The following is a 23,994-nucleotide window of genomic DNA, read 5'->3' as shown; positions in this document are numbered from 1 at the left end:
ACAGTTGATCATCATACAATGCTGCTGTTACTGTGTACAGTGTTCTCTTGGTTCTGCTCACTTCACTCAGCATCAGTCCACTTAAGTCTTTCCAGGTTTTCCTGAAATCTGCCTGCTCATTTTTTTTTTTTTTGGTGAGGCAATTGGGGTTAAGTGACTTGCCCAGGGTCACACAGCTAATAAGTGTCAAGTGTCTGAGGCCGGATTTGGACTCAGGTCCTCCTGACTCCAGGCCAGTGCTCTAACCCACTGCGCCACCTGGCTGCCCCCCTGCTTATCATTTCTTACAGCACAATAGTATTCCATCACATTCATATACCACAGCTTGTTCAGCCATTCCCCAATGGATGGAGAGAAAGCAAGCAATTTTGATATAGGTTTTACAAGTGCAGCTATGCAAAACATTTCCCTATTAGTCATGTTATGAAAGAAAACACAGATGAGTCCCCCCCTCCAAAAAAAAACCATGAAGAAAAATGAAGTTTTTGTTTTGTTTTTTTGGGTGAGGCAATTGAGGTTAAGTGACTTGCCCAGGGTCACACAGCTAGTAAGTGTTAAGTGTCTGAGGCTGGATTTGAACTCAGGTTCTCCTGAATCCAGGGCCAGTGCTCTATCCACTGTGCCACCTAGCTGCCCCAAAAATGAAGTTTAAAAAGTACGTTTCAATTTGTACTCAGATCCCATTAGTTCTTTCTCCAGAGGTAGATAGCATTATGAGTCCTTCAGAATGAGTTTAGATTGGGGCAGCTAGGTGGCACAGTGGACAAAGCACTGACCTTGGATTCAGGAGGACCTGAGTTCAAATCTGGCCTCAGACACTTGACACTTGCTAGCTATGTGACCCTAGGCAAGTCACTTAACCCCCATTGCCCAGCAGAAAAAAAAAAATAAAAGAATCATCTTAGATCATTGTATTGCTGAGAATACTTGTCATTCACAATTGATCATCGTACAATATTCTTTTTACTGGATATGATGTTTTCATTTTATATCAGTTCATGTAAGTTCTTCCAGGTTTTTCTGAAACCATCCTGCCTGTCGTTTCTTTCTTTCTTTTTCTTTTTTGAAAGTGAAATTAAAATTTATTGATTAGTCATAGACTAATTCATGACAAAGAATTAAACAGCAAGATACATTCTGTAGTTACTCCTCAAGACGGGTTTTGGTGCCTCTTCAATTTGGGGTCTTCAAATTTGAATGTTGGGAATGTATCATGTCTGCTTTGCCATACATCTGTTTAAGCTTGAACAGTTCCCTGTCCAGATCTTGTTGATATTCAGGACCTATATCAACAGGTCCTCCAGCTGCCTGTCTCTTGGATTTATATTCTCTAATCTTGTCTACAAAGAGTTTTTGAACAGGATCAAGTTCCTTGTTAAATGCAACAGCTGTAATACCAATGTTCCTTCAAAAATATACTGAAGTTGTGGACTGAACAAGAGATAAAAACCTGGGCAGCTAGGTGGCACAGTGGAAAAAGCACTGGCCTTGGATTCAGGAGGACCTGAATTCAAATCCAGACTCAGACACTTGACACTTAACTAGCTGTGTGACCCTGGGCAAATCACTTAACCCTCACTGCCCTGCCAAAAAAAAAAAAAAAAAAGAGAGATAAAAAGCTGGAAAGCCTTTTAAGAACCATGGTGATCCTGGGCCTACCATTTGGTCCCAGTCGCCTTCTGCCTATTGTTTCTTATAGCATAATAGTGTTCCATCACAATCATATACTACAACTTGTTTAGCCATTTGTCAATTGAAGGGCATCCCCTCAATTTATAAGTCTTTGCCACCACAAAAAGAGTGGCTATAAATATATAATTTTGTGCAAATAGGTCTTTTCCTTTTCCTTTTTAAAAAATCTATTTGGGATACAGACCTAGTAGTTGTATTGCTAGGTCAAAGGGCATGCACAATTTTTCAGTTCCAAACTGCTCTCCAGAATGGTTGGATCAGTTCACTACTCTACCAACAATGCATTACTGTCCCAGTTTCCCTACATCTCCTCCAACATTACTCATTTTCCTTTTCTGTCATATTAGCCAATGTGATATGTATGAAGCAGTACCTTAGAATTGTTTTAATTTGCATTTGTCTAATCAATAGTGATTTAGAGAATTTTTATATGATTGTAGATAGCTTTGATTTCTTCATTTGAAAATTTCCTGTTCATATCCTTTGACCATTTATCAGTTGGGTAATGACTTTTATTCTTATAAATTTGACTCAGCTCCCTATATATTAGAGAAATCAGGCCTTTATCAAAGAAATTTGCTGTAAAAAAATATTTTTTACCAGTTTTCTGCTTTCCTAATCTTGATTGCATTGGTTTTCTCTGTGTAAAACCTTTTTAATTTAATGGAATCAAAATTAGCCATTTGACAACATGTATTTCTTTCTCTTTTAGTCATAAATTCTTCCCTCATTCATAGATCTAAGGTAAACAATTCCATAATCCCTTAATTTGCTAATTATATCACCCTTCTTTATGTCTAAATCATGTACCCATTTTGACCTTATCTTGGGACATAGTGTAAAATACTGGTCTATGCCTAGTTTCTGCCAAACTGCTTTCCAGTTTTCCTAGCAATTTTTGTCAAATGGTGAGTTCTTGTCCCAAAAGATTGGCTCTTTGGATTCTCAAACACTGGATTACTATGGTAATTTACTACTGTATCTTGTATATCTATTCTATTTCACTGATCTACCATTCTATTTCTTAGGCAGTACCAGATAGTTTTGAGGATCACTGCTTTGTAATGCAGTTAGAGATCTGGTACAGCTAGGCAACCTTTTTTCATAAATTGTCTTGATATTCTTGACCTATTGTTCTTCCAGATAAATTTTGTTATTGTTTTTTCCGGCTCTAAGAAAACAATTTTTTGGTTAGTTTGATGGATATGGCACTGAATAAGTAAACTAAGGTAGACTTGTCTTTTTTATTTTTTTATTGATGGCTTACCCATGAGCAATCAATTTCCCCCCCAGTTATTTAGATCTGACTGTATTTGTGTGAAAAGTGTTTTTGTAATTGCGCTTGTATCCTTCCTGGTTTGTCTTGGCAGATAGACTCCAAGTATTTTATAATGTCTACAGTTGGAATTTCTCTTTCTATCTCTTACTGCTAGACTTTGTTAGTAATATATAGAAATACTGATGATTTATGTAAATTTATTTTATGTCCTGTAACTTTGCTAAAGTTGTTAATTAGTTCAAGTAGTTTTTCAGTTGACTCTTTTTTTTTTTTTTAGTGAGGCAATTGGGGTTAAGTGACTTGCCCAGGGTCACACAGCTAGTAAGTGTTAAGTGTCTGAGGCTGGATTTGAACTCAGGTACTCCTGACTCCAGGGCCGGTGCTCTATCCACCATGCCACCTAGCTGCCCCCTAGTTGACTCTTTAGGATTCTCTAAGTATACCACCATATCATCTGCAAAGAATGATGGCTTTATTTCCTCACTGCCCATTCTAATTCCTTCAATTTCTTTTTCTTCTCTTACTGCTATAGCTAATAGTTCTAATACAATATTGAATAATAGTGGCGATGATGGGCATTCTAAATGGCTCAGTGGATCTAGAGTCCTGGGCTTGGAGCCAGAAGGACCTAAATTCAAATTTGGACTCAGATACTTATAAGCTGTATAATCCTAGACAAGTTACTTAACCTTTGGGGATAATAATAACACCTACCTTGAAGGGTTGTTGTAAAGATCCAATGAGATGGGGCAGCTAGGTGGTGCAGTGTATAAAGCACTGGCCCTGGATTCAGGAAGACCTGAGTTCAAATATGGCCTCAGACACTTGACACTAGCTGTGTGACCCTGGGCAAGTCACTTAACCCTCGTTGCCCTCCCCCCCCCACCCCAAAAAAAAGAAAGAAAAGCAAGCTAAAGATCCAATGAGATAGCATTAGTAAAGCACTTAGCACAGTGGTCTGGCACATAGTAGGTACCATAGATATACTTATTCCGTTCCTTTTTCCTCCATTAAGGAGATGAGCAATATGATTAAATCTATACTATCATGTCAGCTGCTAGGCCATTTACAATGAGCTTTGTGATTGTTCTGGGCTTCCTTCTTTCCATTAATTTGGATAAGGATTTTCTTTAATAGGACAAGCAGGACTAGGGGAGCTCCAAGCAGCTGATAAATAAATGCTTGTTGACAGATTGAATTCTGCTGTGGTTGAATTAGTCATATAATTTACTACAAATTGTTCTCACTGTTTTTTATGTTAATCTCCCAAATCAGTCCGTAAGAAATGGTAGAGACCTATCTTGTCCATTTCTACTGACTTCCCAGGCACAGGCCCTTATAGTGGATTCCCCAAAAAGTGTTTTATTGACATGGATAGAGCACCGGCCCTGGAGTCAGGAGTACCTGAGTTCAAATCCGGCCTCAGACACTTAACACTTACTAGCTGTGTGACCCTGGGCAAGTCACTTAACCCCAATTGCCTCACTAAAAAAAAAAAAAAAAAGTGTTTATTGACCCTTGGATTTGACTTGGATCTGATCTGGCTACATTGGATATCACTAGTATGGAAATATGCAAATGAAGGGGTATTTTTGTGTTTGTTTGTTTGTTTTTTGCCTTGGATCTATGATTTTATCAGCCTGGGGAACTCTAGATATAGAAACTTCCCTTCCTGATATAGATCAGAATAACTTCCCTGGGGCCACTGAGAGGGGCAGTGATTTGGCTAGGGTCATACAATCAATCCAAGGCAGGGCTGGAACCCAAGTCTTTACCAGCTCCAGGATCAACTCTTTTGTTTGTTTGTTTTTTGTTTTTGTCGGGGCAATCAGAGTTAAGTGACTTGCCCAGGGTCACACAGCTAGTAAGTGTCAAGTGTCTGAGGCCGAATTTGAACTCAGATCCTCCTGAATCCAGGGCCAGTGCTCTCTCCACTGTGCCACCTAGCTACCCCCCAGGATCAACTCTTGAACCTTTTCCTCTCATAAATGATGATGCTAATAGAGTGATATCATGTCCAGGGTGATGAAGATGAAGGAGATAACTTGTAACAGGGAAAAACAATTGGACAGTCAATAGGACCGAGTCCCACCTTTACTACTTACAATAGGGATAGGACTCAGGCCTGTGATTTCATTAATAAAGGGAAAGAACTCCCTCTACCAATGCAGGTTATACCTTCTCTGCACCTTAGAAGTTGGACTGAGAAGTTGAGTGACTTGCCAAGGGTTCCCTAGTTAGGATGTGTCAGAGGCTGGCCTTGAACCCAGGTCTGTCTGACTCTGAGGCCTGGCGTCTGTGCACTGCCCCTTGGAGGCTCTTCATGGATTATCCAGCCTGGAGAAGAGTCATTTCCTCTCTCTGACATCAGTTTCATTATTCGCAAAATGAGTTGATTGGAATATATGATCTCTAAGATCTCTCCTAGTTCTCAATTCTCTGTTCTAAGGCCCCTACAGCTCTGCCATTCTTTTTTTTTTTTTTTGCGGGGCAATGGGGGTTAAGTGACTTGCCCAGGGTCACACAGCTAGTAAGTTTCAAGTGTCTGAGGCCAGATTTGAACTCAGGTACTCTTTTTTTTTTTTCACTTTCATTATTTTCTTTTATTCAAGTTTTCTTGTACCAAATGACAGAAAGGAAAAAAAAAAACATTTGCCCTTTTCCCAACCTCTTTATCACTGTTGAAGATGACACCATCTTCACTTCATTCACATTTAAAATCTTAGTGTCATCTTTGACTCCTGACTCTCACTGGCCTAAAATATCCTATCTATTGTAAAATCTTGTCATTTCTACCTTAATAAAATCTCTCACATACATTCCCTCCTCTTCCTTCACTCTTAGAGCCACAACCCTGATTCACATTGAACTCAGGTACTCTTGAATCCAGGGCTGGTGCCTTATCCACTGTGCCACTTAGCTGCCCCTAGCTCTGCCATTCTGTGTCCTAAGGGCCCTCCCAGCTCTGACATTCTACAGGTTCTAAAGGTTTCTTCTTCTTCTTCTTCTTTTTTTTTTTTGCGGGGCAATGGGGGTTAAGTGACTTGCCCAGGGTCACACAGCTAGTAAGTGTCAAGTGTCTGAGGCCGGATTTGAATTTAGGTACTCCTGAATCCAGGGCCCGTGCTTAATCCACTGCGCCACCTAGCTGCCCCCTAAAGGTTTCTTATAAGCTCTGATATCCTGTGTTCTAAGGGCCCTCCCAGCTCTGACATTCTGTATTATAAGGGGCCTCCCAGCTCTGACATTCTATGTTCTAAAGGTTTCTTCTAAGCTCTGACATCCTATGTTCTAAGGGTCTTCCCAGCTCTGACATTCTGTATTCTAAGGGGCCTCCCAGCTCTGACATTCTGTATTCTAAGGGCCCTCCCAGCCCTGACATCCTGTGTTCTAAGGACCCTCCCAGGTTAGACATTCTATGTTCTTTTTTTTTTTTTGGTGAGGCAATGAGGGTTAAGTGACTTGCCCAGGGTCACACAGCTAGTAAGTCTCAAGTGTCTGAGGCTGGATTTGAATTCAGGTCCTCCTGACTTCAGGGCTGGTGCTCTATCCACTGTACTACCTGGCTACCCCAGACATTCTGAGTTCTAAGGGCCCTCCTAGCTCTGACATTCCATGTTCTAAGGGCTCTTCCAGCTCCAACATTTTATGTTCTAAGGCCCTTCTCAGCTTTAACATTCTATGTTCTAAGGCTCCTTCCATTTCCAACACTATGTTTCAAGTTCTCTCCCTACTCAGACATTCTATATATTCACCTATTAGAGATACTAGAAAATTATCAATTAACATCTTTCCTTACTGAGTCAGCTTGGTTGAAGGTACAAGGTCACACGTGGTATCACAGCAAAGGAGAAATAAACCCAGGACAAGGGTACCCTAGCTAGGGCTCATTGGTTGGGAATGTCGGCCAGAAGTGTGATTTCATTCCCAGGTCCCTTCTCCCTGTTCACTTGCTGCTTGTTTGCCATGTTGGATGTGGTGGTACAGAGAAAAACCCAGCTTGAAGTCTCTACATCTTTAATCAGCAGGACAGATAGCTTGCCAAGGAGCCAGTAGCTCTAGGAGAAGTGCTTTAAAAAGGACAGCTTATGGGGGCAGCTAGGTGGCATAGTGGATAAAGCACTGGCCCTGGATTCAGGAGAACCTGAGTTCAAATCCAGCCTCAAACACTTGACACTTATTAGCTGTGTGACCCTGGGTAAGTCACTTAACCTCCATTTCCCTGCCAAAAAAAAAGAAGAAGAAGAAGAAAAAAGGACAACTCACATTAAAAATGTCTATGTCTATGTGTGACCCTGGGCAAGTCACTTAATGCTCACTGCCCTGCAATAAACAAACAAAGGAATGAATGAATGACAAACAAACAAATAAATAAAATAGAAATAAAAAATAAAAATGTCTATCTATAGTATACAAGGTGCTTTCCTCACAACAACCTTGTAAGGCTCCCATTTCACAGATGGTGCAACTGAAGCTCAGGAAGAGAAAGTGACCTGCCCATTATGTCAGGCAGAGGCAAGATTTGAACCCAGGTCTTCTGACTCCATGCATTCCAAGTTCCGCATTCCTTCTACTAGCCTGGATTCTTTAAGAAATGAATATCCAGAAACTCAAGGATGAGAAGAAAAATAAGCTGTCCTTCAGTGAAACATTTACGGTGAGTGCAGAAGTAATGGAGGCAAGATCAGAGAGAGCAGGGAAAAGAAGAGATGAGAATTTAAAAATGGGAATTGAAATATTAGCCTATCTCTTTGGGCTGACTTGTTCCTGGTTTTTATAATAGATTTTCTGCAACATGAGAACTGAGTTAACAAGGCAGAAGTCAGAAAAAAAAGAATAGTGAACATTTTTTTCCATTAAAAACCATAGTTGTAGAATACGCCCTTGATAAATTTCACATAAATGATTTAAGGCTCTTTCATTAATTGATTTCTCCCCACCCCTTTCCCATTGGTAACCAGCTCCAAAAGCTGTTAGACAGAAACAGAAAACAACAAAAAACATTCCTGGCTTTGGATGAGAAAAGGCTGCAAATGTAAGGAGCTGGAGGTTCCTCCCTCTTTGGGCTCCCCTGCAAATTCCAAGACTGGATCATGGGGCATCAAAGGATGGAGCTGGGAGTTTCCCCTAATCTCTGGAATGCACAGTCTCCTCACCTACCCTCCATGCCTGGCTTCCACCCACGCTCAGCTCAAGTGACCTGCTGCTGCTGGTTTTCCTCCTGCCTAAGTGAGCACTTGGTCTCCTTTGCTGGCTCTTTTTTTTTTTTTTTGGTGAGGCAATTGGGGTTAAGTGACTTGCCCAGGGTCACACAGCTAGTAAGTGTCAAGTGTCTGAGGCTGAATTTGAACTCAGGTCCTCCTGAATCCAGGGCTGGTGCTCTATTGACTGTGCCACCTAGCTGCCCCATAAATGTCCTTTTAAACAAAAATAAATCAAGTCATTCCCCCACCCTTATTTCAACCTTGTAGGCTTTGAAGGATAGCACAGATTCAGACAATTGCCAGGAAAGAAGAGAGAAATTCAGATAGGAGAGAATGATTTTTTTTCTGTGGGAGGCACCATGGGGATATTCTTTAGTTGTTAGCCTTTGAGAAGCAATGTGCTGTGGTAGATAACGGGAACTGAATTTGGAGTCAGGGAGACAGGTTCTAATTCTGCCCCTGATACTTATTATCAGTGTGACCAACAGCAAATAAATCACTTAACCCTTTTGAGCCTACATCTTCCTCATCTGTAGCATGGGGATGATAATTGTACCCATAGTATTGGCCTCCTGGGGTGCCATGCTCAATCACTGTATGAACTCTAAGACAGTAAACAAATGTTAGTTACAGTTGTGTGTGGGACAGAGTGGGCCATGGTGTGGATATTAAACCAGGGTTGAACATACAAGTTGCCAAGCTCCCTAGGGAATAGGGTGGTCCTTCTGGGGATCCTCAGCCCAGGAAAACTTCCATCTAAGTAGTTTCAAGAGTATTTCCGATATATACGGCAGGATGCCTACTACCTTCTAATCTTCATGGTACTTTTTGTGGGTCTACTCACTCAGAAAGATGAGACAGGAAACCTTAGATGCTCAGAATGAACCTTGGGGATTATCTCACCCAAGCCCCCCATTTTCCAGAGGGGGCACTGAATAGCATGGGTGACCCATAGCCAGGAAGGGGGATGCTTTTCAGAAGAAAGCTTTCTGGATTTCACCACAATGCACTCCATAATGAAGGCTTTGAAGTTGGCTGGCTGCTGCTGCTGCTGATGTCATCCCTGCCCTGCTTCCCCTCCCTCTCCCCATTAGAGTTTCTTCGGAAATAGTCCTCTGCCCACCACACAAGTCAGAGAATTTAATAATTATTATCTTTTTTTTTTTAAATCAAAGCCTGGGTGAATTCTTTCTCTCTGTTCAGCGAGTGGGGAAGATGCTCCCGTTCCACCCTCACAGGAGGAAGGCTGCGTGGGTGTTTGGTGGTGTGAGGGACAAGAAGAAACAGGCCTTTGGGGCTGTGCTGCCTTACCTGACATGACCCATTCCCTATTCGTTGTTCAGTAAAGGAAAGGGGCGGGGCTACAAGAGGGCGGGGAGCCTTTCTAAATCTAACAGAAAGTCAGTCTGGCCTAGAGGAGGGACAGTTGCCTTGTTTGTAAAATGGCAGGGGGGGGAAGGGGGAAAAGGGGGGAGGGAGGGGGGGGGGGAACGAGCTGTAATCCTTCCTTTGACCGCTAACATCCCCATCAGCATTAAATCTATAATCCTGGGAAGACCTGGTTCCAGCCCAGCCTCTATTTGATAATGGCTTGAATGGCCTCTGGGAAAGTCAGAACATCTGTCTGCCCTCAGTGTCCTCATCTCTAAAATCAGGGTGATAATAGCTCCTACCTCTCAGGGTTGTGTGGATCAAATGATTATAATTGTAAAGCACTTAGCAGAGTTCTTATATGTGATAGAGCTATTATTATTATTGTTATTGTTATTATTATGCTATGATTTTATGATTCTCTTATCCTAAGTCCTAAATCAGGAAAATTTGGGTTCAAGTCCAACCAATGTCCATATTGCCATGTGTGACCCTGAGCAAGTCCCTTACCTGCTCTGTGTCTTTGGAACTGAAAGCACCTTCTGTCTTTTAAAAACTGGACTGATACACCAATATTTTATTTATGTGACACTTTTCATTTGTATGAAAGCTGACCTGGGAATCAGGAATCATCTGGGTGATTTTTTAAAACTAGAAAGATAGGAGTAGTTGCTGATTTGCATTGATGAAATCACAGGTCCTCTGCAAAGGCCCCTCCCAGCTCTGACAGTCTGTGTTCTAAGGCCTCTCCCAGCTCTGACATCCTATGTTCTTTTTTTTTTTTTTTTTTTTTGCAGGGCAATGAGGGTTAAGTGACTTGCCCAGGGTCACACAGCTAGTAAGTGTCAAGTGTCTGAGGCTGGATTTGAACTCAGGTACTCCTGACTCCAGGGCCTGTGCTCCATCCACTGTGCCACCTAGCTGCCCCTGACATCCTATGTTCTAAGGGCCCTCCCAGCTCTGACATCCTGTGTTCTAAGGGCCCTCCCAGCTCTGACAGTCTGTGTTCTAAGGGCCCTCCCAGCTCTGACATCCTGTGTTCTAAGGGCCCTCCCAGCTCTGACATCCTGTGTTCTAAGGGCCCTCCCAGCTCTGACATCTTATGTTCTAAGGGCCCTCCCAGCTCTAACATCCTGTGTTCTCAGGGCCCTCCCAGCTCTGACATCTTATGTTCTAAGGACCCTCCCAGCTCTAACATCCTGTGTTCTAAGGGCTCTCCCAGCTCTGACATCCTATGTTCTAAGGCCTCTTCCAGTTCTGACATCCTATGTTCTAAGGGCCCTCCCACCTCTAACATTCTGTGTTCTAAGGCCTCTCCCAGCTCTGACATCCTGTGTTCTAAGGGCCCTCCCAGTTCTGACATCCTATGTTCTAAGGGCCCTCCCAGCTCTAACATTCTCTGTTCTAAGGCCCTCCTAGCTCTGACAGTCTATGTTCTAGGGGCCCTCCCAGTTCTGACAGTCTGTTCTCAGGGCCCTCTCAGCTCTGACAGTCTGTGTTCTAAGGCCTCTCCCAGCTCTGACATTTCTTTCTGACCACAAGCATCTTGATTTCTCCCTTTCCTGTCCTCACTCATGCTGCTTTTCACCCTCCTTGTGACCTCTGATCCCTTGACTGATACATATTCCTTCAGTATACAGGCCTTCGTATACTACACTTGCTTCCCTATGAAGGAATATGAAATAGGAATTTGAACACTCTGGTAGTAGTCCCTATTGTTTATTGTTTGCTGTTGGGTCCTGTTTCAGTTGTGTCCTGCTCTCTGGTGACCTCCATTTGGGGTTTTCTTGGTAAAGATACTGGGAGTGGTTTGCCATATCTTTCTTTAGCTCATTTCATAGATGAGGAAACTGAGGCAAACAGGGTCAAGTGACTTGCCCAGGGTCACACAGTCTAGGAAGTGTCTGAGCTGGATTTGAATTCATGAAGATGAGTCTTTCTGATTCTTAGCCCTCTGCTCTATCCACTGTACCACCTAGCTGCCCTTTGCCTGGCAAATGGTAAGTGCTTAACATTTGTTGATTGATCGACTTCCCAACACTGAGATCCCTGTGACCCCTGTCACTCAAGCTTTGGCTTTAGCATACCCATTGAGCATATGGGGAGCCAAGCAGAGCTTCCCCAGCCACTCCTAGTGAGACAGGTGACTGAATGCTAAAGACCTTGCACTTTGGTTTTGTTTTGTTTTGTTTTTGCAGGGCAATGAGGGTTAAGTGACTTGCCCAGGGTCAACAGCCAGTAAGTGTCAAGTGGTCTGAGGTCAGATTTGAACTCAGTCCTCCTGAATCCAAGGCCAGTGCTCTATTCACTGCCCCACCTAGCTGCCCCCCAACCTTGCACTTTGGGAAGATGAAGCAATGCCCTTATTTGACCATCAGCCCAAAGGATGTTAGCAATGAATCTCTGTCAAAGAGGAGTGACCACTGAGCTGGGAACAATGAGACATCTTTGAGAGTGAGACATCTTCTGCCCTCGCTTTTCTTCTCTCTTTGTAACATGTGACCTGGGATGCTCTCAGGCTTCTCAAGGCCGGATGGAGGGGAGTAGGTGCCTCTTTCCCTGGTGCTTTGATGACTGATGATGCACATGGCAGCTGAAGTGTGTATTGCCCAGGCAGGCCTGAACCTGGACCTTAGGGCCCTAGCTGCTTCCTTGGTTTTGTATTTCTTTACCCGGGCATAGGAGTGCTATGACACTCGATGTATCTTCTCTCACTAAAGGGCACATTTCTGGTCTCACAAAGCTACATGACTTCATTCATGTAGAGTCTGGCCTCATGGATGAGCCTTCTGTCTCATTATCTTGGGGTTTTTTTTTTTTTCCCTAGTTTCTCTCTCTCTCTCTCTCTCTCTCTCTCTCTCTCTCTCTCTCTCTCTCTCTCTCTTGCTGGACAATGAGGGTGTTTGCTGGGCAATGAGGGTTAAGTGACTTGCCCAGGGTCACACAGCTAGTAAGTGTCAAGTGTCTGAGACTGGATTTGAACTCAGGTCCTCCTGAATCCAGAGCCTGTGCTTTACCCACTGCGCCACCTAGCTGCCTCTCTCATTATCTTTGTCTCTTTACACCCCTACTCAAGAGCCCTGGGGGAAAATTACCTAAAGCTTAGGTATATTTCATGTTAAGATCTCCCTAAAAAGGAATTATAAAGATACTCAACATACTATATAAAATCAGGTAGAGCAGAGCTTCTTCTGCTAGTGACCTTTTTTCACCTGAGAAATTTTTATACAGCCTCGGGCATATGGGTATGTAAAATAGGTACACATAACCTTTTACCATTTGCCAAATTTTTTGCAACCCACACATTAAGTTATGTGACCCCATATGGGGTTACAACCCACAGTTTAAGAAACTTCAGCTATAGCCAGCTATTTCTTTTCTCCATACAAATGTTTCATAAGTACATAAAATTTGAAATAATAACCTCTAATTTCAATTGTACACTGCCTTTCCCTCTGTTAATTACTTCCTATTTATGCTGTATATATTTGCATATTTGTCCTGTATATATTTGTATCCTGTATATATCTGTATATACTTTCATGTTTTCTTCCCCAATAGATTATAAGCTTCTTGAGGCCAAACACTATATTTTGCTTCTTTTTGTATCTCCTGTGCTTATCACAATACCTGGGGGCATAGTAGGTGCTTAATAAACGTGTATTGATTGATTGATTGCTAGATGGTACAGTAGACAGACCTAGAATCAAGAAGACCTAAGTAGAAATCCAGCCTCAGACCTTTACTAGCTGTGTGACCCTGGATAAGTCACTCACTCTCTGCTTCAGTTTTCTCATCTTTATAATGGGGATAATAATAACACCTACCTCTGAGGATCGGGTGTGTGGATCAAATGAGATAATATTTGTAAAGTTCTTCATAGACCTGAAAGCCCTATAGAAATATTAGCTATTAATTATACCTTGCTGGGAAGTTCTTACCAAAAATATAATATATAAAACTTAAATCATAACACATAACATTTGGTGGGACTATTGAACAACCATTTCACCTTCATCTTTGCATAGTCTGAAAAACTTCAAGGTTCATGTCTTCTCATATGGCAGGTTAGGACTCAGCTCATTCTTCCTGTCTATTCTTTTGAGAAATATTGTAGCAACTACAAGGGATTCCTCCCACAGAGCAACTGGCATTTAGCAAGGAAGCCAGAAACTCAACTCCCAGGGTGGCAAAGTCCATCTTTCATAAGCACGGGGCAGCTAAGTGGTGCAGTGGATAAAGCACTGGCCCTGGATTCAGGAGGACCTGTATTCAAATGAAGCCTCAGACACTTGACACTTACTAGCTGTGTGACCCTGGGCAAGTCACTTAACCCCAATTGCCTCACACACACATACATACACATACACACAAATATATATATATATATATATTTATATATATATATAAAATCATATTAAAAGGGGCTGCTAGGTGGTACAGTGGATAAAGCACTGGCCCTGCATTCAGGAGGACCTGTATTCAAATGCAGCCTCAGACACTTGACACTTACTAGCTGTGTGACCCTGGGCAAGTCACTTAACCCTCACTGCCCTGCAAAAAAAAAGGGAAGGGGGCAGCTAGGTGGCGCTGCAGTGGATAGAGCACCGGCCCTGAAGTCAGGAGTACCTGAGTTCAAATCCGGCCTCAGACACTTAACACTTACTAGCTGTGTGACCCTGGGCAAGTCACTTAACCCCAATTGCCTCACTTAAAAAAAAAAAGGAAGAAAAAAAAAGAAAGAAAAACTTCAAATGTCATCTGGGAAAAACCCAAGGGAATAAAAGGAATGGACATCTTTCATAATCATGGATCCATCACCTTTTCTCAGGGAAAGAAACACAAAGCAGATGAGGTCCTGTCTCCTCTGGCTGCGATTTGTAAGCATCCAAGGGAGAGGCACCCCTAATGGGAGGGGGCAAGAGAGAGAGAGAGAGAGAGAGAGAGAGAGAGAGAGAGAGAGAGAGAGGAGACAGAGAGGAGACAGAGAGGGGAGACAGAGAGACAGAAAGAGACACAGAGAGAGGAGAGACAGAGATAGACAGAGAGAAGAGACAAACAGCCATACACATAGAGGAGAGAGAGAGAGAGAGAGAAGAGAGAGAGAAAGAGAGAGAGAGGAGACAGAGAGACAGAAAGAGACACAGAGAGAGAGGAGAGACAGAGATAGACAGAGACACACAGAGGAGAGAGAGATAAGACAGAGAGAGAGAGACAGACAGACAGACAGACACACACACACACACACACACACACACACACAGAGGAGAGAGAGAGAGAGAAGAGAGAGGAGAGACAGAGAGATACATACCATGTTCCAGAGAAAGAAGAGAGGAAGTTATATCATTCTTTTTTTGTTTGTTTGTTTGTTTTGGGGGGGGGCAGTGGGGGGTTAAGTGACTTGCCCAAGGTCACACAGCTAGTAAGTGTCAAGTGTCTGAGGCTGGATTTGAACTCAGGTACTCCTGACTCCAGGGCTGGTGCTTTATCCACTGTACCACCTAGCCGCCCCCAAGTTGTATCATTCTTTTTTTTTTTTTTTTGTTTTTTGCGGGGCAATGGGGGTTAAGTGACTTGCCCAGGGTCACACAGCTAGTAAGTGTCAAGTATCTGAGGCCAGATTTGAACTCAGGACCTCCTGAATCTAGGGCTGGTGCTTCATCCACTGCACCACCTAGCTGCCCCTCCCCATTGCCTTTTTTTTTTTTTTTGGCGGGGCAATGGGGGTTAAGTGACTTGCCCAGGGTCACAGAGCTAGTAAGTGTCAAGTGTCTGAGGCCGGATTTGAACTCAGGTACTCCTGAATCCAGGGCCGGTGCTTTATCCACTGCGCCACCTAGCCGCCCCAAGTTGTATCATTCTTAAGGGTAATGAATAGGAAGCTCTTGTTGGCTCATTGGCCAATTCTCTTTAACATAGGCACCCTTTGCTGCCATCACCTGGACCATGAGACTAATAAAAGAATTGTTTAGTTATCCCAAAGTAAAAGTCCTTAATTGTTTAGCCATGGGCATAACCAAAAATATCTAGCGATGCTCAGTTCAGTTCCATCCATGGGGATCAAGGTGGGGGCTGGGGAGACCCTCATTATCCCCATTACTTTTACCTCCTTGTTGAGAGGAAAGCCCTTTGCCCCTTTTAAAGCCTTAGGGAACTATCAGCTGTGTGATTGTGGGCAAACCATTGGAGCCTTGGTTTCTGCCTCTAAAAAATGGCGATAATATATTTACAATACCTACCACACAGGGTTGTTTCAAGGAATAATGTTTTACAAAGCTGAAAGCAATGTAGAAATGAGAGTTATTATTGGGATTAAGCCTGTGGGGAGGAGAGAATTCCAGAGATTCAGTCCCCTGCCTATAGGCAAAAGGGTTAATTGTAAAACCATCAACCTCAACTTGCCTGGTTACAAATATCTAGTTACTCATGTAGTATGCTTGCCAGAGCAGAACGTCTTTGGGTTTGGCCCAGATATATTTGTGGTCTCTTTGTAAGCTTCAAATGTTTTTACACAGTTCCCCCTTGGGGAACAAGGATCAGGTCTATTTCCTAAGCACTGTAGCTCCCCCTTCTATGGTCACTTATGGTCTGTCTGATCAGTTTTTTGTTTTGTTTTGTTTTTGTTTTTTTGCAGGGCAATGGGGCTTAAGTGACTTGCCCAGGGTCACACAGCTAGTAAGTGTCAAGTGTCTGAGGCCCGGATTTGAACTCAGAAACTCCTGAATCCAGGGCCGGTGCTTTATCCACTGTGCCACCTAGCTGCCCCCTGATCAGTTTTTGAAAGAGTATCATGTGATAGGGAGAAATTGGCATGAACTTTAACATTCCCATTCAGAAATTGCCAAAGTTCTTCCCATTTTAATTTTCCCAAGATTCAGATGCAGAGGCATCTGAATGATAATTAAGTTAAAAGAGAGGTTTACAAGAAGTCTCTCCTCACTCCAAACCGTCATCCACTCAGCAGGCAAATTGACCTTCCTCAAATGCAGGCCTGACCACATCTCACTAGCTGTTCATTAAAAAACTCCAGTTTCTTGGGCCGGCTAGGTGGCACAGTGGATAGAGCTCTGACCCTGGAGTCAGGAGGACCTGAGTTCAAATCCGGCCTCAGACACTTAACACTTACTAGCTGTGTGACCCTGGGCAAGTCACTTAAACCCAATTGCCTCACTAAAAAAAAAGAAGAAAAAAAAATATAAAATCCTCTATTAGGCATTCAAAGTCTTTTATAACCTGGCTCCCTTAAACCTTTCCAGTCTTCTTCATGCCATATTCCTTCCATATTCTCCTTGATGCATCCATACTCGTCTCCTGACTCTTCCTCCCACAAGATACTCCATCTCCAGACTCCAGGCATTTTCCCTGACTCTCACCCATGCCTAGAAGGCTCTGCCTCCTGGCTCCCTTCAGGTCTCAGCTAATGTCCCTCCTTCTGCAAGAAGCTTTTCTTGGGGGCAGCTAGGTGGCACAGTGGATAAAGCACCAACCCTGGATTCAGGAGGACCTGAGTTCAAATAGGACCTCAGACACTTGATACTTACTAGCTGTGTGACCCTGGGCAAGTCACTTAACCCTCATTGCCCTGCAAAAAAAAAAAAAAAAAAAAAGAAGGGTGGGCAGGCCAAGTAAAGAGAAAATAGTAAAAATAATTATACTTAGTTATATTTAATAGCTGCCTAACTGTGAGCAAGGGCCCTTATTCTCTGGGCCTCAGTTTCCTCATCTGTAAAATGAAGATATTGGATCTGATAACATCTAAGCTCCCTTCCAAATCCTATGACATTCATTCATTCATCCATTTGGTCCATAAATACTTATTAAATGCCTACTGTATGCCAAACTCTGCTCTTAAAGAGCTCACAGTTTAATGGGGTAGAAGACATATAAATAACTACGAATAAACAAGCTATAGACAGGATGGGAGATAATCAACAGAGAAAAGGCATGATCATTAAGAGGGATCATTCTTATAGTTTGGTGTGTGTGTATAAATATATATATATACACATACACATACATATACACACATATCTTTATGTATGTATATATAGATAGAAAATATATTATATATATTATGTAGCATATAATATCATATAGACATATTTATGTATCTTTTTTTGTTTAGTTGTGTGTCAAGATAATGCCATGTGGTAGATGAGGGGATTTAGCAGATACTCAGGGGCCCACCTGGAGATTGATCGAAATTGATTGAATTGGGTGAGAGAGGCTGACTGCTGATTGGCTTACTTCCAGTTAACTAGATTGTAAACATATCTGACTGGTATTTAAGAGGGTATTGTTCTCAGAAGCTAAAAAGTTTGAACTTTACATCGAGACCACCTTTGGGTCCAGTGAACCAATGTATTTGAATGATGATAGCCAATCAGCTTGAAGAACCTCCCATTTCTGGGAGGAGAACATGAAGGAGGAAGTGGACACTGGGGGGAGAGTTCTCTCTTTTGGTGGGAGACATCAGTGTGGTGGCAGAGGACTTCAGAGGTAGGAGGTTTAGGAAGGCTAGGATTTCCGTGTTATAAGAAATCTGTTCTCTATCTTTCTCTTTCTTTACTATCTTATATCTTTTAATAAACCCTTAAAAAACCTAAACTCATTTATCAGTGATTTTAGCCAGTTTCCCCCCAAAACTGGGGAGGACAGATCAGAACCCACATTTAGAATTTTAAATTACACAGTTGTTTCAGTCATGTCCTACTCTATGTGCCTCCTTTGGGGTTTTCTTATCAAAGATTGTAGATTCTTTTGCCATTTCCTTCTTCAGCTCATTTTACAGATGAGGAAATTGAGGCAAATAGGGTTAAGTGACTTGCCTAGGGTCAGGTAGTAAGTGTCTGAGGCTGGTAAACTCAGGTCTTCCTGACTCCCGGCCTGGCACTCTATCCACTGTGCCACCCAGCTGTTCATTTATCTCTATTATATATATTTATGTATATATGTTTAATTTTCTATATAATTTTATTTGAGCCTCATAACAACTTTATGAGAGAGATACAGCTGAAGCAACTGAGTCTCAGTGAGGTTAACTTATTTCAGGTCACACAACTGATAAATAACAGAGGCAGGATTTGCACTAAGGTGTACCTGACTCCAGGTCCAGAACTCCATCCATAAAAGCCCCATTGCCCCTCCTAGCACAGGTATGAAAGCATGGGATATGTATAGGAATGGCTAATAGTCTAGTATGGTTAGAAGGTAGAGTATAAGGGGACATATGAAATAAGGTACAAATTATATATTTCAATTCAACGAACATTAAGAACTTTTGAGGCATTCTGCTACAGATTAGGTGATCTTAGAGAGATAAGTCACAGGCCTTTCTTTTTTTTTTTTTTATGGGGCAATGAGGGTTAAGTGACTTGTCCAGGACCATACAGCTAGTAAGTGTCAAGTGTCTAAGGCCTAATTTGAAGTCAGGTCCTCCTGAATCCAGGGCCAGTGCTTTATCCAAGGCCTTATTTCAAGATGAGGAACTGAAGCTCAGAGAGATGTTTCCAGTCTAATGCAGGGTGAGAGGATAGCATATACTCCAACAAGAAGGATACAAGGTAGAATGTGATAAGAACAAAGTTGATTCCAATCTTGGCCCCGCCATTTATATCACCTGCGTGACCTTGGGCAAGTCACTCAACATTTTGGGGCCTCAGTTCCTCATCTGTGAAATGAGAATGGTGGACTAATTTTTACCAAGGTTCATAAATTAAAAGAAAAATTGTTTTTTGATAAATGTATTTCAATATAATTGGTTTCCTTTATAATGTTATGTATTTTATTTTTTGCATTTGAAAACACAATTCTGAGCAGGGGTGCATAGGCTTATCCAGACACTGCCAAAGTGGGCCATGATCCAAAAAAAAACCCCAAACCAGTTAAATACCCACTGGGCTAGATGATCTCTGTGCAAATCTTTGATTTTATGGCCAGGTCTTAGGAAGATTATCTTGGCAGCTGTGTGGAGGATGGGTTGGGAAGGATACACAATGGGCTCAGGGACACTGATTAGGAGGGTATTAAGAAGTGATGAGGGCTTGCCTTATATTGCATCTATTTTGGCGTACTTGTTTGTCTTTGTGGCTTTGTGCACATTTATACACATGTTGACTCTCTCATTGGAAGGTTAACTCTTTGAAGGCAGCATCTATTTCATTTTTGTCTTTCTGTTGCGGTCATCCAGAAATCACAGCTTCAGGAAACATGTGTGAACCTGGATTTGATTACAAGAGAAATGGACATGCGTGTTACACTCTAGCGCAGTTTGTGGTATAGTGGGAACCTTATAAATGCTTGTTTGCTTGTTCATTGATAGATTGATGAGGGCAGTGGTTACATGAGTGGAGAGATACTGTGAAGCTAGAAGCTACAAGATGCATAGCTAGAATTTATACAGTGCTTGCTATGTGCTAGACAGGGTCAAAGCACTTTACAAAAATGATCACTTTGAGCCTCACAACAATACTGGTGGTGGTGGTGGTGGTGTGTGTGTGTGTGTGTGTGTGTGTGTGTGTCTGTCTGTCTGTCCACCTAGTTTGGAGGGATAGCTCACCCAAAGAATTGGAAGGTCACTGCGAATCTTGTAAAATAAAAAGATTTATTAGGAGAGAGGACTATATGGCTGGGGTAGAAGATTTGGCTTTGATTCCTTGAGGCACTTTATAGTGGGCCTTGTGAGGTTCTTAACCTAACTCAAATGCCTCCCTGCCCCCCCCAAAAAAAAGACTGGCAAGTCTTCCTTGACTTTGCTGATCGCTAACCTTCCCTATGGGACCCACTTTGCACATCTCTAATGCCCCTATCTCATAACACTATGTTTCATGTTCGCTAAATCCTATCTCCTCTAGCTAGAACATCAGTAACACGAGGCCAGGGACACTGTCTTATCTAAACTCTGTACAGCCTCCGAAGACCAGATTGTACAAGTGTACAATGAATCCAAATGCTATCATCTCATATTAATATCTTGCTGTCTACTTCTGCATTTTGGCAAAATAAGTCCCAGTTTATGGCAATAGAAGTAGATTCTTAAAATATGATGATGATAAAGTTTCTCTTGTTTTTCTTCAACCCCTTTATTTTTCTCTGTTAGTCCTTTCATAAGACCTATGCTTTATAAAAAACAGGTAAAGATAAAATCAAAATAGAAAATCCACAAAAATGAAGCATTGTCTTACCCAATGTAAAGATCAGAAGGTTGAGGGGTTCAGCAGTCCCTTTGTGGTTGCCAAACTGTGATATTTAAAATCTATACTGTGTGATCACCTTAAATTAGAAGCTTCAGCACCAGTCTTTGGGCATTAAACATTTATTAAAGCATACAGATATTCACATGGAGTTCAGAAAGTTAAGAAAAAGCCTAGAGTTCCAGCTTGGTTTGGTTCTTCCTCAAGTCCTCTGCCAAGAGCCTGCTTCAATCAAGAAGTCTCCAGCAAGCTGATTCTGGAAGCTTTTTATAGGTCTGGAACAGAGGCGGTCCTTACACACTGCTTCAAGCTGATTGGTTGGTGTCATCCAAATCCATTGGCTTTGAAGGTGTTCTCAAGTTGAATTCACAGTCTAGCTTCTGAGAACAATACCTTCTTAAGGGCTATCCAGGTGTGATTACCATCCAGTTAACTTGAAGTAGGCTAATCAGCAGTCAATCACTCTCACTTGATTCAATCAGTCTAGATTAATCTCCAGGTGGGTCTTTGAGTATCTGTTAAATCCCATTATTTCATCACAATTTGGAGGGTCTTCTATCCCCAGCACTCCATGAGCTGCTTTGTACGTAACACATACTTAAAGAGATATTTGTGAGACTCAACCAATGAATGTTTGTTCAATAAATTGGATGAATGATTTTGTTTTCCTCCCTCCCTCCTATGCTCTGCTCCCTCCCCCTTTCCTTCTCAATTAATGACTGAAGAAAGATGACTTTGGAGTACATTTCCAGCTGTTACTGGCTACCTATGGGAACTTGTACCTCTTTGGGTCTCAGTTTCCTTCAGTTGTAAAAGGAGAAGGTTGGATAGGATGATTGCTGAGGTTCCTTTCAGTTCTAAATTTATGACCTTGACCTTGTGATATGGAAAGAACTGTGGCATTTCTTTTAGTAAGGCGTGTGTGAGTGTGTGTGTGTGCCCAGAAGTGCCTGGAGACTCCAACCCACTGCCCAGTGTGGCATGGAATATCAAAACCAGGGACCCATAAAGTGAATTTTTTTTTTTTTGGTGAGGCAATTAGGGTTAAGTGCCTTGCCTAGGGTCACACAGCTAGTAAGTGTTAAGTGTCTGAATCCGGATTTGAACTCTGGTCCTCCTGACTCCAGAGCCAGTGCTCTATCCACTGCGTCACCTAGCTGCCCCCCATAATGTGAATCTTAAAGCGGTTCTCCTTTATTTGAAAATAAATGGGCCAGAGCAGTTAGGTGGCGCAGTGGATAGAGCACTGACCCTGGATTCAGGAGGACTTGAGTTCAAATCCAGTCTCAGACACTTGACATTTACTGGCTCTGTGACCCTGGGCAAGTCACTTAACCCTCATTGCCCTGTAAAACCAAACCAAACCAAACCAAACCAAACCAAAAAAACAAACAAGAAAATAAATGAGTCATCTCCTTTGGAAATAACCTTTCCCTTGGGTTTTTCTTGTCAGTCTTATAGTAAAATGAACCCTTTGGCAGTCTCTTCCTTCTCTCAGGGGTGACTTTCTGGCTGCCATCAGCTTCAGAAGAGCCCCCTGTTGTGGGCTTGGGGTTTGGGGGTGAGGGAAGAATCAGAAGCCAGGGGAGTGGTGCATATACAGTAATTTTCAGGGGTTCCTGATGGGGTCCCCAACTGTCTTTTTTTACCTCCCATGAGGTGATTGTCTTCCTGGCAGTAATGTAGTGGAACCACCCCTCCCCCCCCACCTTCCAGTCTAAGCACCTCCCTCAGCCTCAGTTTCTTCCCCTGTAAAATGGTAAAAAGAGGCAGAATGGCATGGTAGATATAAAGAATGGGACTTGGAGTCAGGAAGACCTGGATTTAAATCCTGCCTCTGACTCTTATTAACTGCATGACTTTAGATAAATCAATTAATCTCTCCAGGCCTCAGTTTTTCACATCTGTAAAATGGAGATAATAGGTATACTGTACCTCATTGGCTTTGGAGGTTGAAAGGAGATAATGTATGGAAACTTTAAAGTACCAAAGCAATATGTGCAATTATTAAATCAGGCCTCAGACTCATATAGGCTGCGACCCAGGTCACTTTAAAGTCTCCTTCCCTCAGGAAATTCTGAGACTCTAAATTGCAAATTAGGTGCTAATCTATATCTGTAGGGGGAGTTTCCACAAAGGGATGAAATCCCAGGCCTGGAAAGGGCCCCTCCTCCCTATCGTAACCCTGCCAAATCTGGATGACAAGACCTGGACTCTGTAGATTACTGGATTCTTGGGAGGAAATTGCTTTGTAAGCCTTAAAATGCTTTATAAATATGGATTGTGGAGCTGAGGGAGGGGCATGTGGTCTGTCTGTTCAAGGTTTTGAAACTCTCAGCTCCCTCTCCTGATTCATTTCTTCTTCCTTTCATTCATCCAGGAAAAAAAATGTTTATATTTTGTAGGTGAGAGCCAGCTATTGCTGAGCCTTGTGGCCTGGCCAAGAAAAAAATTAAAGCAGTAGTTAAAAAAAAAAAAAGACTAGGCCTGGAATATAGGAGACCTTATAATAATGTTATAGATATAGATCTGGAAGGGACTTCATGAGTCATCTAGACCGTGTTACAAATCAGGAAACTGAGGCTCAGAAAGTTAAATCACTTATTTAAGGTCATATATTAGCCCATTACATTGGGAGCTCCTTGAGGGCAGGGACTATCTTTTGCCTCCTTTTGTATGTCTAGGGTTTAGCACAGTGCCTGGCACATAGTAGGTACCTTACACATATTTAGTTGATTATTTCAGATGGGATTTGAACCCAGATCTTCCTGACTCTAATTCTAGCATTCTCATCCACTACTCCATCCTGCCTCTTACAGGTCTGAATCTCCTTGGGTAGATCCCCGCCCTGGAGGATTTCTGGGAGGACCTGGAAAGTTATCACACAGACTGAGGGATTGGGATCTGAGGAGAGAAGAGAGTAAAGATCCATTGGAATTCTCAGTAAGGGTCTTGGGATTTCAAGCTGGGAGAAGCCTGAGAGTTCCAACCCTCTTGATTTTACAGATGAGGAAACTGGGGTAACTAGCTGAAGTTCATTCAGCTAATAAGTATCACATTCATTTGTATTTATGTTCTATCTCCCTCCCCCACCTCAACCCCCAGTAGATTATAAACAACTTGAGGGCAGGGCCTATCTCAGCTTTTTGTTTTTATTTTTATTTTTTTTGCAGGGCAATGAGGGTTAAGTGACTTGCCCAGGGTCACACAGCTGATAAGTGTCAAGTGTCTGAGGCTGGATTTGAACCCAGGTACT

At 42.4% G+C, this 23,994-nt stretch overlaps 1 pseudogene; it reads right to left on the bottom strand.

Annotated features, from left to right (window-relative positions):
- Positions 1-1,150: 1,150 nt before the first annotated feature.
- Positions 1,151-23,994, bottom strand: part of LOC122748154 — a 50,031-nt pseudogene continuing 27,187 nt past the window's right edge.

This window comes from Dromiciops gliroides, chromosome 3 (genome assembly GCF_019393635.1).
Source record: "Dromiciops gliroides isolate mDroGli1 chromosome 3, mDroGli1.pri, whole genome shotgun sequence".
In the NCBI taxonomy this organism is placed as follows: domain Eukaryota; kingdom Metazoa; phylum Chordata; class Mammalia; order Microbiotheria; family Microbiotheriidae; genus Dromiciops; species Dromiciops gliroides.
The sequence above is the reverse complement of the archived record's forward strand: the minus strand, read 5'-3'. Positions and strand labels throughout refer to the sequence as shown.